The sequence below is a fragment of the Bos taurus genome, unplaced genomic scaffold (assembly GCF_002263795.3).
Source record: "Bos taurus isolate L1 Dominette 01449 registration number 42190680 breed Hereford unplaced genomic scaffold, ARS-UCD2.0 Leftover_ScbfJmS_713, whole genome shotgun sequence".
Taxonomy (NCBI): Eukaryota; Metazoa; Chordata; class Mammalia; order Artiodactyla; family Bovidae; genus Bos; species Bos taurus.
The window spans coordinates 469,784-484,941 of record NW_020192012.1 but is presented as its reverse complement, the minus strand read 5'-3'; positions in this window follow the sequence as shown (position 1 = coordinate 484,941).

Here is a 15,158-nt window from a genome sequence, read left to right as displayed (position 1 = left end):
TCACCAAGCATACAACTTATACTGTGTGTACAATTCCCATTCTTAAGAGTCACATCTTTGCATGAAGGCTTTCATTATATATGGACAACAGAAATGAAGTCCATCATGTGTCAATATTAAAACAAAGTATTGACTTTTTATGGACATTTTTTTCTAACATGTATTGCTGATGTCCCTCCCTTGCAGTTTGCAGAACATAATGACAAACATTCTTAACTATTTGATATCATTACCAGCAGTAGTATTATGCCATTTGGTGCAATACACTTAGGGGCTAAGAAACATAGGTATAGGGGTTTACAGATTCATTCATATACACTTACTAACAGCAAATTAACTTTAAAAAATTTCACATCTATTTTTTTCTATATTTTTATTTCTTATCTTGTCTAATAATACTTTACTTTTTACTACTTTTAAACTAGCTTGTAAAGTAAGATTTAATAGGCTTTAAAATAAAGACCTGATGATCTCTGATAGGAATAATTATGAGTTTGCAGATCTAATTTTGGCAACTTAGATGCCTCTTGGTGTCAGATGTCTTCTGTGAGACTGAAATTACCCAAGGATGACAGCTCGAAAAGTGAATGCTATCAGAAGGTGCTTTGGTTTACCAGTGGCTTTATGAAAGTGAAGGTGAAAGTGAAAGTTGCTCAGTCATGTCGGACTCTTTGAAACCCCAGGGACTGTACATTCCATGGGATTCTCCAGGCCAGAATAATGGAGTGGGTGGCCTTTCCCTTCTCCAGAAAATCTTCCTAACCCAAGGATTGAACCTAGATCTCCAGCATTGCAGGCAGATTCTTTATTAGCTGAGCCACCAGGGAAGCCCATGGATTTATAAGTGTTCCTAAATAATTAGTAAATTTCCTCTCTTCTTTTGACATGAAATAGTTTCAGAATGCTAAAATATTCCGCAATTTTATTTTTTAAATGTAAATAATTCCCAAATGGATTACATATAAAGTATTCACACTTTTCTATAGTTATTTAAGGATTATCATTAAAAAATAAGATATACAGAAACAAATCAAAGAGAAAGAGGGAGAGAGAAGACCAAGGCTGAGACCTGAGACCATCTAGCATTCACAGTTAGAGACTCACCCAAGGAGACTGAGGAGGGAGAGAATGTGCAGTTACTGGAGTGCAGGAGAACCTGAGCCTATGCCTCTGAGAGGCTGATAAGTTGAAGACAGAAGAGTACCAGTTGGATTTGGCAAAGACAGGGGTTTTGGTGACTTCAGTTCAGTTCAGTTGCTCAGTCATGTCCGACTCTTTGCGACCCCATGAATCACAGCACGCCAGGCCTCCCTGTCCATCACCAACTCACGGAGTTCACTCACACTCACATCCATCGATTCAGTGATGCCATCCAGCCATCTCATCCTCCGTCGTCCCCTTCTCCTCCTGCCCCCAATCTCTCCTAGCATCAGAATCTTTTCCAATGAGTCAACTCTTCACATGAGGTGGCCAAAGTACTGGAGTTTCTGCTTCAGCATCATTCCTTCCAAAGAAGTCCCAGGGCTGATCTCCTTCAGAATGGACTGGTTGGATCTCCTTGCAGTCCAAGGGACTCTCAAGAGTCTTCTCCAACACCACAGTTCAAAAGCATCAATTCTTCCACGCTCAGCCTTCTTCACAGTCCAACTCTCACATCCATACATGACCACTGGAAAAACCATAGTCTTGACTAGAAGAACCTTGGTTGTCAAAGTAATGTCTCTGCTTTTGAATATGCTATCTAGGATGGTCATAACTTTCCTTCCAAGGAGTAAGCATCTTTTAATTTCATGGCTGCAGTCACCATCTGCAGTGATTTTGGAGCCCCCCAAAATAACGTCTAACACTGTTTCCACTGTTTTCCCATCTATTTCACATGAAGTGATGGGACCGGATGCCATGATCTTAGTTTTATGAATGTTGAGCTTTAAGCCAACTTTTTCACTCTCCACTTTCACTTTCATCAAGAGGCTTTTGAGTTCCTCTTCATTTTCTGCCATAAGGGTGGTGTCATCTGCATATCTGAGGTTATTGATATTTCTCTCGGCAATCTTGATTCCAGCTTGTGTTTCTTTCAGCCCAGCGTTTCTCATAATGTACTCTGCATATAAGTTAAATAAGCAGCGTGACAATAAACAGCCTTGACGTACTCCTTTTCCTATTTGGAACCAGTCTGTTGTTCCATGATCAGATCTAACTGTTGCTTCCTGACCTGCATACAAATTTCTCAAGAGGCAGATCAGGTGGTCTGGTATTCCCATCTCTTTCAGAATTTTCCACAGTTTATTGTGATCCACACAGTCAAAGGCTTTGGCATAGTCAATAAAGCAGAAATAGATGTTCTTCTGGAACTCTCTTGCTTTTTTGATGATCCAGCGGATGTTGGCAATTTGATCTCTGGTTCCTCTGCCTTTTCTAAAACCAGCTTGAACATCAGGAAGTTCACGGTTCACATATTGCTGAAGCCTGGCTTGGAGAATTTTGAGCATTACTTTACGAGCATGTGAGATGAGTGCAATTGTGTGGTAGTTTGAGCATTCTTTGGCATTGTCTTTCTTTGGGATTGGAATGAAAACGGACCTTTTCCAGTCCTATGGCCACTGCTGAGTTTTCCAAATTTGCTGGCATATTGAGTGAAGCACTTTCACAGCATCATCTTTCAGGATTTGAAATAGCTCAACTGGAATTCCATCACCTCCACTATCTTTGTTCATAGTGATGCCTTCTAAGGCCCACTTGAGTTCACATTCCAGGATGTCTGGCTCTAGATCAGTGATCACACTATCCTGATTATCTGGGTCGTGAAGATCTTTTGGTGACTTAGGAAAGACATTATTTTAAAGAGAAAGAGATTGAAATCTTTTAAAGATGTGTTGAGCAGAGGACTGTGTCTGAAAGTGTGGAAAAGTGGTTGTACACAACTCTTGTGAGAAATTTTGCTGTGAGGAGGAACAGAACATAGAAAAAAGTAACTGCCGGACTATAACCCTTGAGGCGGCACTCATCCACACTGTGAACTGTTCAATAGCCAGTCTAAAATACACTGTTTGAGTAATATGGGTGAGCCGATGTTGTCAGTATCTTCCCTGGTGCCTTCCATGTCACCCTAGCCTGACTTCCTGCAACTCTGCCTGAGGGCTTTGTCTGCCACCTGAACCGGCTCTTCTAAAGCACAAAGCAGCCAGAAGCCCTCCCCTCCGGCAGCCTTCAGTCAACAGACAAAGCAGAGCTGGTGTGTAAATACCCCAACTCCCTCACTCAGGGAAGCTAACCCTGAGGCTTGTGCTCCACACTATCTCCTACGGTTTCCCAGCAGGATTGTGTTCCAGTAACCCAGCCTGGAACATACCTGATAACACGTCCTGTGCGGCCCTCTCCCCATTTCTTGTCTCACTTCCCCACTCCATTACCAGTGTTTCCTGCCACCCCCTCCCAAATAACCTATTGCATTCAAATTCCCATCCTAGACTTCAGCTTCAGCACACCCAAACTAAAACAACCGAAAATATTCATGTAATGACTTGAAACCATTATACCAATTTTGCCCAAGAATGCAAGAAACAAGAAACATTAAAAGAAAATATTTCAAAATGATAACAAGGATCATTTCTTTATTGTGGGATTATGGGTCATTAAAAAAAAAAATCTCGTTTTTCCTCAAGAAAATAAAGTGGTTTTCTTTTGGTAAAGAAGTACTATAATTACAACATACAGATTGATAGAGATTTTGTGAATTTCATAAGGTGGTCTTAAAAGAACAAGTAAAGGGAAAGAAAGAAAGGGAAGTCGCTCAGTCATGTACAACTCTTTGTGACCCCATGGACTGTAGCCCACCAGGCTCCTCTGTCCAGGGGATTTCGCAGGCAAGTGTACTGGAGTAGGTTACCATTTCCTTCTCCAGGGGATATTCCCAACCCAGGGATCGAACAAACCCAGGTCTCCTGCACTGCAGGCAGACGCATTACCATCTGAGCCACCAGGGAACCCTAAACAATACAAAGTATTGCTAAAGAAAATATGGCTGCTGCTAACTCTCCCAGCAGCATATAGTAAATGAAGTACAAATATCCATATGAAAAACTCACCAACGGCTATTGGTATAGTTACCACTTATTGAATGTGTAGGGGCTTCCCTGGTGGCTCAGATGGTAAAGCGTCTGCCTGCAATGTGGGAGACCCAGGTTTGATTCCTGGGTCAGGAATATCCCCTGGAGAAGGAAATGGCAATCCACTCCAGCACTCTTGCCTGGAAAATCCCATGGACGGAGGAGCCTGATAGGCTACAGTCCATGGGGCCACAAAGAGTCGGAACAATACCCTTTTACCATCTCACAAATCCTTGCAATACTACTGTAAGGTATGTATTATTCTTATCTTTTTTCATAAAATATAGTTCAGACAACAGTGAATTCTCCAAAAAGGGGGAAGACTTGAACCCAGATATTGGTCCCAAAGCCCATGAACTTCCTGCCCCTTTGGGCTGCCTCTCTCTGTACCTTCAGGTATTATTTTAGAGTCACCAACACAAAATCAAAGAGTAATCACTGCATCAACATTTCTGATGTACTTGATGCAGTTTAGAACTAGGAGGATAGATGTGTATAAAGATATTTTGCTGGGGCAAATGGCTTCTCCAGAGCAAGCTGAAGTGTGGTCACCATGGTCATGTTGGATTGAACAATTAGAATGTGTGCTGTCAAGCCCTGGAGGCAAGAACAGTACATTACAATGGTGGAAAAATCAAACTGTACAGCAGAGAGATGAATTTTTTAAACTACGAGGCAGAGATATACCACAATCTTAAAGTATATCTGAGCTTAAAGGACTAAAAATGGCAGAGAGTACATAATAACATGCTGTAGAATGAAGTTTTGGTCAGCATTAGGTTCTTTGCTCTCACTTTACACAAGAACAGCTCTTACTAATCTCTCAGCTGTATTTGCTGTCAAGCAAAATAGTCATATCTACTAGACAACAGTCACTACTTTATTTACAAGGTAAAATGCAGATTAATCTTTAAGAGATAAAGGAGAAAGAAGCCTGTTATTTCTACTTTTAGTTTATTAAAAATGAGCTAAGAGTTATAATCGCTGGATCTTCACTGGTTCACAATGCCTGGAGCACAGACTTCTTAAAGCAGATGGAGAAGGATTGCTCCCTCGGATTCGAGTGCCCACTCAATGTCCTGCCCACAGGAAGTCTTAGAAAGCACATGCCTGGTGAATGATGAGGATACCCACACCCCACCAGAAAGAGGAGGGCACCACAACCTCTAAAAACATTTCAGTTCAGTTCAGTTCAGTCGCTCAGTCGTGTCTGACTCTTTGTGACCCCATGAATCGCAGCACACCAGGCCTCCCTGTCCATCACCAACTCCCGGAGTTCACTCACACTCACATCCATCGAGTCAGTGATGCCATCAGCCATCTCATCCTCTGTCATCCCCTTCTCCTCCTGCCCCCAATCCCTCCCAGCATCAGAGTCTTTTCCCATGAGTCAACTCTTCACATGAGGTGGCCAAAGTACTGGAGTTTCAGCTTCAGCATCATTCCTTCCAAAGAAATCCCAGGGCTGATCTCCTTCAGAATGGACTGGTTGGATCTCCCTGCAGTCCAAGGGATTCTCAAGAGTCTTCTCCAACACCACAGTTCAAAAGCACCAATTCTTTGGTGCTTACCCTTCTTCACAGTCCAACTCTCACATCCATACATGACCACTGGAAAAACCATAGCCTTGACTAGACAGACCTTTGTTGGCAAAGTAATGTCTCTGCTTTTCAATATGCTATCTAAAAACATTTACTGTGACTCAAAAAGTTTCTATGTGTCTCAGGACCAAAGGGAGAACTATGCTTCCCACACTGCCTGAGATACACAGGGATAGTGGCCAATACTGATCAGTGGAGGTGAACATAAATGACGGACAAAGTCAGCCAGACTACTTAAATGTCTGTTCTACTGCTAGGTTGGTCCTGGAGGAATCCTGTTTTGATATACAAGAGGAAAAGAGGAAAGACCAAAGCATATTCTTCTCGGGACATGAAGGGAGTTACCCAGCAACTGTTGCATAGAGAAAACTACATAAGCAAGAAGTAAAACTCTGGTTTCTTTCTCTCTCAAATAAATAAATAATTTCAGTGAACAATAAGTGCACATCAGTATAAGAGGAAAATAAGCAACTTCAGAATTTTTCCCATATATAAAAACCATCTGAATAAAGAAAATAAAGGCACTCAAAAGTGTTGTTTTTGAAAGTGTTTCTGAAAGAAGCCTTTCCCTTCTCCAAGGGCTCTTCCCAACCCACGGATCAAACTCCGGTCTCCTGGATTGCGGGTGGATTCTTTACCAACTCAGCTATCAGGGAAGCTCTCCTAAAACAAAGTGTGATCTAAACATACAATGAAATATGACATAAACCTACAATGAAATATCACTCAGCCTTAAAACTGCAGGAAATTCTGACACGTGCTGCAGCATAGACGAACCTTGAAGAGTGTGATGCTGTGACTTATAATCAGAAATATTTTTGGTCTTCAATCTCTTCCTGGCTCAGAGCTGCTGAAACACTTTGGAGAACTAAGAGTGATGAGATGTCTTTTGTTATAACAAGCCCCTATCAGCCCCACCTGGGTTTTTGAATGACTGCTTCTCAGTCAAACCAAATGCTTGATTAAAGGAAGGAACTTTCAGCCCCACCCTCCACATCCAGAGAGGAGAGGAAATGGGAACAGTTCAACCACCAATGGCCAATGCTTTAATCAACTTGCCTAAGTATGCTTCTATGAAGCCTCAATAAAAACTCAGTAGGATGGGGATCACAGAGCTTCCCGACTGATGAACATGTGCAGGTGCTGGGAGGACAATTCTCCTGGAGAGGGCCTGAAAGCCCCCGCCCCTCCTCCTACCTTGCTCTGCATCCCTTCCATCTGGCTGTTCCAGAGTTGAATCCTTTTATAATAAACTAGTGATCTAGTTGAGTAAACTGTTTTCCTGAGCTGTAAGCCACTCTAGAAAATTACCAAACCCAAAGAGGAGGTTATGGGAACCCTGATTTATGATCAGTCCATAAGAAAAGGTAACCACCTGGACTCATGACTGGCTCTGAAATTGAGAAGAAGGAGCAGTTTTGTGGGACTGAGCCCTTAACCTAAGATGAGGTCTGGCACTAACTCCAGGTAGATTGTATCAGAATTGACTTAAATTGTAGGACACAGTTGTGTCTGAAGATTTGTAGAATTAGTATGGGAAAAATACCCACTCACTTGATGTCCAGAAATACTGAGTCACCAAAAGACAAATACTGTGATCCCAGTTATGTGAGGTGCCTAGACTAGTCAAATTCATAGAGACACAAAGTGGAATGATGTTTGCAGAGTGGGGTGGGGATGCACCGTGGGGAGTGTTTAATGGACACAGAGCTTCAGGTGGAAGATGAAAAAGTTGTGGAGATGTATGGTGGTGATGGTTGCACAACAATGTGAATATAATTAATGCCCACAATAGTACATTTAAAAATGGTTAAAATGGTTCATTCTATGTTATGTATATTTTACCATGTAAGGGAGGAGAAAATTCCTTTCTGTTTTACCCTTCTAGGCTCTCTGGCTGGGGCCTTGGAAGCTCAACTGATGTAAGAGAGATGTAAAGAGAGAAATAGTTTATTAACCTGCACAGCATGCACAGTATGGGGAAAGTCTTTTGTCATTTACACATAGTTTTTGCTGTACTCAGATGTGTTTGTAAAAGTGCTTCAGCTCTATAAAGATTCATAGGAAGGACTTTTGACAAGTAGACATTTCTAATAAGTTGCAAACCACAAGGAAATTTTGTAAGAAATTATGGGGTCCTAATGGAAAACCTGATGCCTTCATAAAACCATTAATAAAAAGGACTAGTTGCTGAGTGACCTGGTGAATATGGTCATACTTTTGGTTGTTTTTTCTTTTGAAATACTACTGGTTTCAGTTTGTGTTTCCAAAATAAGGAAACCCTTTCCCGCACGCTAATTATGACTTACAACAATTTGAAAATTAAACCTTTGTAACCAGTAATGCTGAAGAAGCCGAAATTGAGCAGTTCTATGAACAGTTCTTTTAGAACTAACACCCCAAAAAGATGTCCTTTTCATTATAGGGGACTGGAATGCAAAAGTAGGAAGTCAAGAAACACCTGGAGTAACAGGCAGATTTGGCCTTGGAGTACAGAATGAAGCAGGGCAAAGGCTAATAGCATTTTGCCAAGAGAATGCGCTGGTCATAGCAAATACCCTCTTCCAACAACACAAGAGAAGACTCTACACATGGACATCATCAGATGGCTAACAGCGAAATCAGACTGATTATATTCTTTGCAGCCAAAGATAGAGAAGATTTGTACAGTCAGCAAAAACAGGACCAGGAGCTGACTGTGGCTCAGATCATGAACTCCTTATTGCCAAATTCAGACTTAAATTGAAGAAAGTAGGGAAAACCACTAGACCATTCAGGTATGACCTAAATCAAATCCCTTATGATTATACAGTGGAAGTGAGAAATAGATTTAAGGGACTAGATCTGATAGACAGAATGCCTGATGAACTATGGACAGAGGTTTGTGACATTGTACAGGAGACAGGGATCAAAACCATCCCCAAGAAAAAGGAATGCTAAAAAGCAAAATGACTGTCTGAGGAGGCCTTACAAAGAGCTGTAGCAAGAAGAGAAGCAAAAAGAAAAGGAGAAAAGGAAAGATAAAACCATTTGAATGCACAGTTCCAGAGAACAGCAAGGAAAGATGAGAAAGACTTCCTCAGCAATCAATGCAAAGAAACAGAGGAAAACATTAGAATGGGAAAGACTAGAGATCTCTTCAAGGAAATTAGAGATACCAAGGGAACATTTCATGCAAAGATGGGCACAATAAAGGACAGAAATGGTATGGACCTAACAGAAGCAGAAAATATTAAGAAGTGGTGGCAAGAATACACAGAACTGTACAAAAAAGATCTTCACAACCCAGATAATCACAATAGTGTGATCACTCACCTAGAGCCAGAGAAACTGGAATGTGAAGGCAAGTGTACCTTAGGAAGTATCACTATGAACAAAGCTAGTGGAGGTGATGGAATTCTACTTGAGCTATTTTAAATTCTAAAAATGATGTTGTGACAGTGCCGCACTCAATATGCCAGCAAACTTGGAAAACTCAGCAGTGGCCACAGGACTGGAAAAGGTCAGTTTTTATTCCAATCCCTAAGAAAGGCAATGCCAAAGAATGCTCAAACTACAGCACAATTGCACTCATCTCACACACTAGTAAAGTAATCCTCAAAATTCCCCAAGCCAGGCTTCAGCAATACATGAACTATGAACTTCCAGATGTTCAAGCTGGTTTTAGAAAAGGTAGAGGAACCAGAGATCAAATTGCAAAACATCCTCTGGATCATCAAAAAAGTGAGAATTCCATAAAAATATATATTTCTGCTTTATTGACTATGCCAAAGCCTTTGACTGTGTGGATCACAATAAACTGTGGAAAATTCTGAAAGAGATGGGAATACCAGACCACCTGACCTGCCTTTTGAGAAACCTGTATGCAGGTCAGGATACAACAGTTAGAACCGGACATGGAACAACAGACTTGTTCCAAATAGGAAAAGGAGTACGTCAGGGCTGTATATTGTCACCCTGCTTATTTAACTTATATGCAGAGTACATCATGAGAAACTCTGGGCTGAATGAAGCACAAGCTGGAATCAAGATTGCCAGGACAAATATCAATAACCTCAGATATGCAGATGACACCACCCTTATGGCAGAAAGTGAAGAACAACTAAAGAGCCTCTTGATGAAAGTGAAAGAGGAGAGTGAAAAAGTTGGCTTAAAGCTCAACATTCAGAAAACTAAGATCATGGCATCCAGTCCCATCACTTCATTGCAAATAGATGAAATAGATGGGTAAACAGTGGAAACAGTGGCTGACTTTATTTTTGGGGGCTCCAAAATCCCTGCAGATGATGATTGCAGCCATGAAATTAAAAGACGCTTACTCCTTGGAAAGAAAGTTATGAGCAACATAGACAACATATTATAAAGCAGAGACATTACTTTGTCAACAAAGGTCTGTCTAGTCAAGGCTATGGTTTTTCCAGTAGTCATGTATGGATGTGACAGTTGGACTATAACAAAAGCTGAGCACCAAGAATTGATGCTTTAGAACTGTGGTGTTTGAGAAGGCTCTGCAGAGTCACTTGGCCTGCAAGGAGATCCAATGAGTCCATCCTAAAAGAAATCATTCCTGGGTGTTCATTGGAAGGACTGATGTTGAAGCTGAAGCTCCAATACTTTGGCCACCTGATACGAAGAGCTGACTCATTTGAAAAGACCCTGATGCTGGGAAAGATTAAGGGCAGGAGGAGAAGTGGACGACAGAGGATCAGATGGTTGGATGGTATCACAACTCAATAGACATGAGTTTGAGTAAACTCCAGGAGTTGGTGATGGACAGGGAGGCCTGGCATGCTGCGCTCATGGGGTCACAACGAGTTGGCCACAACTGAGCGACTGAAGTGAACTGAACTGAAGTAGAATTAAAACATTTTTTCTTTTCTTTCTCATGATCCCTCCAAAAATTGGAAACTCTTAGTTTCTCAGAAGCTGTATTAGATAAATGAGGAAGGCTACTTCCTAACAGGGGCAATTCTTCCACCTGTGATTCAATGACACATGTTCTCTGAACTCAGTTTCTTATCTGTAAAATGGGTACTGAAGTAACATATTGGACTTCACTGGTTGTCCAGTAGTTAAGATCTACCTTTGAAGGGGACCTGGATTGGATTCCTAGTCAGGGAACTAAGTTCCCACATGCTGGTTGAGGAAGTAAACCTGTGTGCCACAACTACTGAGCCTGCCCACTCCATATAAGAGAGTCCATGCACCCCAATGAAAGAGCTCCCTTAACACAACGTAGATCCCAAGTGCCAAAAATAAGACCCAGCAAAGCCAAAATAAAAAAAGGAATATCTATTTCATGGAGTTATTGTTTATGTGAAAGTGCTTGTTGCAATTTCTGGCAAAGAGGAAATGTTCAATAAGTGGAAGCTATTATGGCAAGATATTTTATCAGAATATTAAGTTAATTGCCCTTGCTATGTATGAATGTTTATGATAAAGGAATGAAAATGAAAATCTTGAGGTTATAGCTTAAAGGCCACTGGTGCTGGCATAAAGCACACAGTTTGCAAGAAAACTTAGGCAACCAAGATTTCCTCCACAGAAGAGAGATTAAAACGCAAGTCAGAGGAGAGCAAAGGTCTGGGAATAAGAGGCAGAGAGTTGGTGATCCTTAGCTCCAAGGTCACCATCCTCAACCTCCTGGGCAAGGACAAAGCAGGGGGGACACAGGATATGATAGAACCCCTCCAAGTATGGGTGATGCCTTACCTCCTGCTAGAAGCCAGGTGAGTTACCAGCTTTGTAGGGGAGATCCCTTGCCATTAGCTTGTGTTATGAGTTAAAGAGAAAACCCTGACTCACCTGGGGTCTGGAAAATTCAGAAAGGGAGGCAGCAGGTTTAAGGAGTCTGTGAGCCAGGATGAGAGAATGCCACAGAGGGAGATGTAGCTTGTGGCGTCAGCTGGGGAGCAGATGAGAATCAGTTATGTCTTCCTTCAAACTCCCACAGTAGAGTTAATTTTAAAAACCAAATACATTTGCCCAGGAAAGCAGAAACCAGACTGCTAACATTTAAGAAACAACACTAGGAAGATAAATAAGAACCCTTCCTAAATCTAGATCATCTGCTTTATAATCAGTTTAGATCTATAGTCCCTATTCTTCATCTTCCATGTTACAAGTGGTGCAGGAGAAGGACATATCTCTTCCTGGAAGATGTGGAAGTACCTGGGGCCAGCTTCCAAGTGAGGGTCCTTGGCTTCCTGCAGGAGAGAACTGAGGAGCAAGCTGAAGCAGAGTGAAAATGGACTTATTCAGGGAGACACACTCTCCATAGTCAGAATGTGGACCTTCTCAGAAGGCGAGAGGACCCAGGGTATGGAGTTGTTAGTTGTCATGGGCTCGGTAATTTCATTCAACAACAAGTGGGAGAAATATATTTGCTATTCCAGGGAAGGGACAGGGATTTTCAAGAACTGAAGCACTGCACACTTTTAAAATGGAGCAGGACCCTATGGTCCTTGGCCCCCATGTCCTCTGCCTGCCTTTTGTCTGTGGAAAAACTTTAGCCAAAGAATAAGTTTAATCAGAGAAGTGAGAATATGCAGAAACAAAGGAAAACAGTCAAAGGAGACCAATAATAATAATGTAGTTATTCAGCATAGTTAAGGACCTTTTAATTCCTTCTCAAGGGCTATAGATAATATTCTGAGCCATACACTGTGAGCTGTCTTATAGGTACTGAAACCCCCACCAGGTAAAAGAACTATATAATGACCGGACTGTAGCCGTGACATCAGGTGCCACAATTCTGAGAACTGATCTCGAGAAATGGGAACAAACCAACCCTGGAACTGAAGATTAATTGTACCTAAAACAATCAAGATGACACTGGTCAGACCACCAATGGCCAATTTCAAGATGAATGTCAGCGCTGACTGTACTGTTTCTACATGTAGCCCTCTCTGTCTATAAAAGTTCTTGTCCACTGATTGTCAAAAGAGGGGGAGTCAGCCTTTGGACAGGCATCCACCCTCCCCTCAACACACACACCTGCATCCAAAATAAACCAAATGTTCCTTTCCACCAACCTGGCCTCTTTATTGGCTTTTGAACGGTGAGCAGACAGGCACCCCCCCCACCCCTGCCACCCCTTCGCTTTTTGGCCTTCTATGGTCAGCCTTGGAACTATCACAGCACCTGTCATAGTGAGAGGGGAGTGGATTTCAGTGTTACAATGAAGGTGTAATGAGTGAGAAGTCAGAGAACAGACCATACTCAAAACCATCTTGATTTTAGCTGGCTTAAGCCAGTTTTTGTGGGATCCTGTTTTTCCCAATATCTGTGCCCACCTACTTCCCTCCTGTCTCACAAGCATAGACACACTGTTTCCATAGTGATGAGGCCATCTTATCCTGTCACCTGAGAGCCCAGACCTGGTTCTCTGTGCACCTTGATGCCTAGGTCTTTTCCTATTTAAATAATACCCATTTGTCTTCCTCAAATGAAGGGTGCCAGGGGCTCCCATTTGTTTCTGGCAACATCAAGCCCCAGCCAAGAGGGAGCTACCTTATGGGTTAAAAAACAACAACAACAACAAAATAAAACTTCCCTTTCGGGCCTTCAGGAATAGAAGAGAAATTGGTCTCTTTTTCTTCATCAGGACTATCTCCACAGCTAACAAAGGAAACAATCATTAAAGGTAAGTCGGGGCCCTTAATATTCCATGAGGCTGGGCTGTGATCAAACAGTCACCAACAAAGCCCATCAACAATTCCCTGGGAGTAGAAGTAGAATCTTGGTAATAAAATAAAGTCTAACTTTTTGTCACTCCTTTTGGGCTGAGTCGAGTTTCACTTGCTCACAGGGTGCTTCATGGAGAGGCCTCACAGCCGGCCCGTCAGACAAGACTCCCTGGTGTGAAACGGCTGCGTTGACACCTCAGCTCAGAGGGCCGAGTGCAGGATCATTGCCCCCAGCACTGCAATTCAAGATGGCATTGAGGTGTCGAATGCAGAGATGCTGAGTCCAGCACTACAATCTGGAGCCACCAGCAGCACAGCTGAACCAGTTCTATGAAAACACCCCCGACCTCCACTTGACAGCAATCACATTCAGGCGCCCCCTGGAGGGTTTTCAGAGGAAACAGTGTCCTCTAGAACACTTTCTACTGGCACAAGCCACACCCGGCAGAGGGACTTCCCAGGTGGCTCAGCAGTAAATATCCCGCCTGCCAATGCAGGACAATCGTGTTGATCCCTAGGTCAGTAAGAGCCCCTGAAGCAGGACATGGCAACCCATTCCAATATTCCTGCCTGGGAAATCCCATTAACAGAGGATCCTGGCAAGCTGTAGTCCATGGGGCCACAGAGTCGGACATGACTGACTGAGCATGCGCACACACACGCCTCTAGCAGAAGGAGCCCCACCTCCTGTCAGGGGAGTCTGACTTGGAAGAATCGGTAACAAAATAGGAAGAAATCAAATTGTCTCTGTTTTTCCTGGTGGCTCAGAGGGTAAATTTGATCCCTAGGTTGGGAAGATTCCCTGGAGATGGGAATGGCTACGCACTCCAGTATTCTTGCCTGGAGAATTCCATGAAATTCTCGTGGGCTATAGTTCAAGTCGCAAAGAGTCAGACACAACTGAAAGACTTACACTTTTTCACACTTTCTAGCAAAGAAAGCGGCTGCCATTTGGGAAGAAATGAGATCTGCTTCCAATAGTGGTTGTCACTTGGCTGCAGGGTAGAATCACCTGTGAGGTTTTAAAAAGTGTTGATTCCTGTGTCCCCTCCTGTGAGATTCTGATTTAACTGAGATGAGGCTTCAGCACTGGGATTTACAGAGCTCCCCTGGTGATTCAAATGTGTAGCCAAGTTTATAAACCATTGGCCTTTGCCATACTGAGGATATAAAGAACTCTACCTGGACGAGGAAGCAGAGTAAACAGACCGAGTGATTCTGCAGGAGCAGGAGTGTATGTTTCTGTGTACAGGGTGTAGTTGGGGTGGGGGCCTGTGACCCCTTTTGCCCACTCTGAGGCCTTCCTGGCCCCTCATTGCACAGTCTTTCCACACTTCTCACCTGAATGCCTGGATTCTCCTGCACCTTGGTGGTGATTTTCAGTATGATACAGTTGTCTGAGGAGATTTCATACAAAACCCATCTTAGTTCATCACAAACCTATGAGCAGGATTCCCAAGGTGTGGCTTGCTGGGAGGGAAATCCTGGGAACTATACAGGATGAGCAGCTCAGCAGTAACTTCAGGAGTTGCTCCTGCACAGGGAAGTTCAGGGAGCTCCAGGTGACTGGCCAAGCATGGGTGTGGCACACAGCTGTGACTGGAACCTTCTTATGCCTTGGATCTGAAGTGTGTGTGTATACTCAGTCATGAGGACTCTTTGGTACCCCATGGACAGAGGATAGGATTTCCCAGGCAGGAATACTGGAGTGGGTTGCCATTTCCTCCTCCAGGGGATCTTCCCGACCAAGGGATTGAACCTGT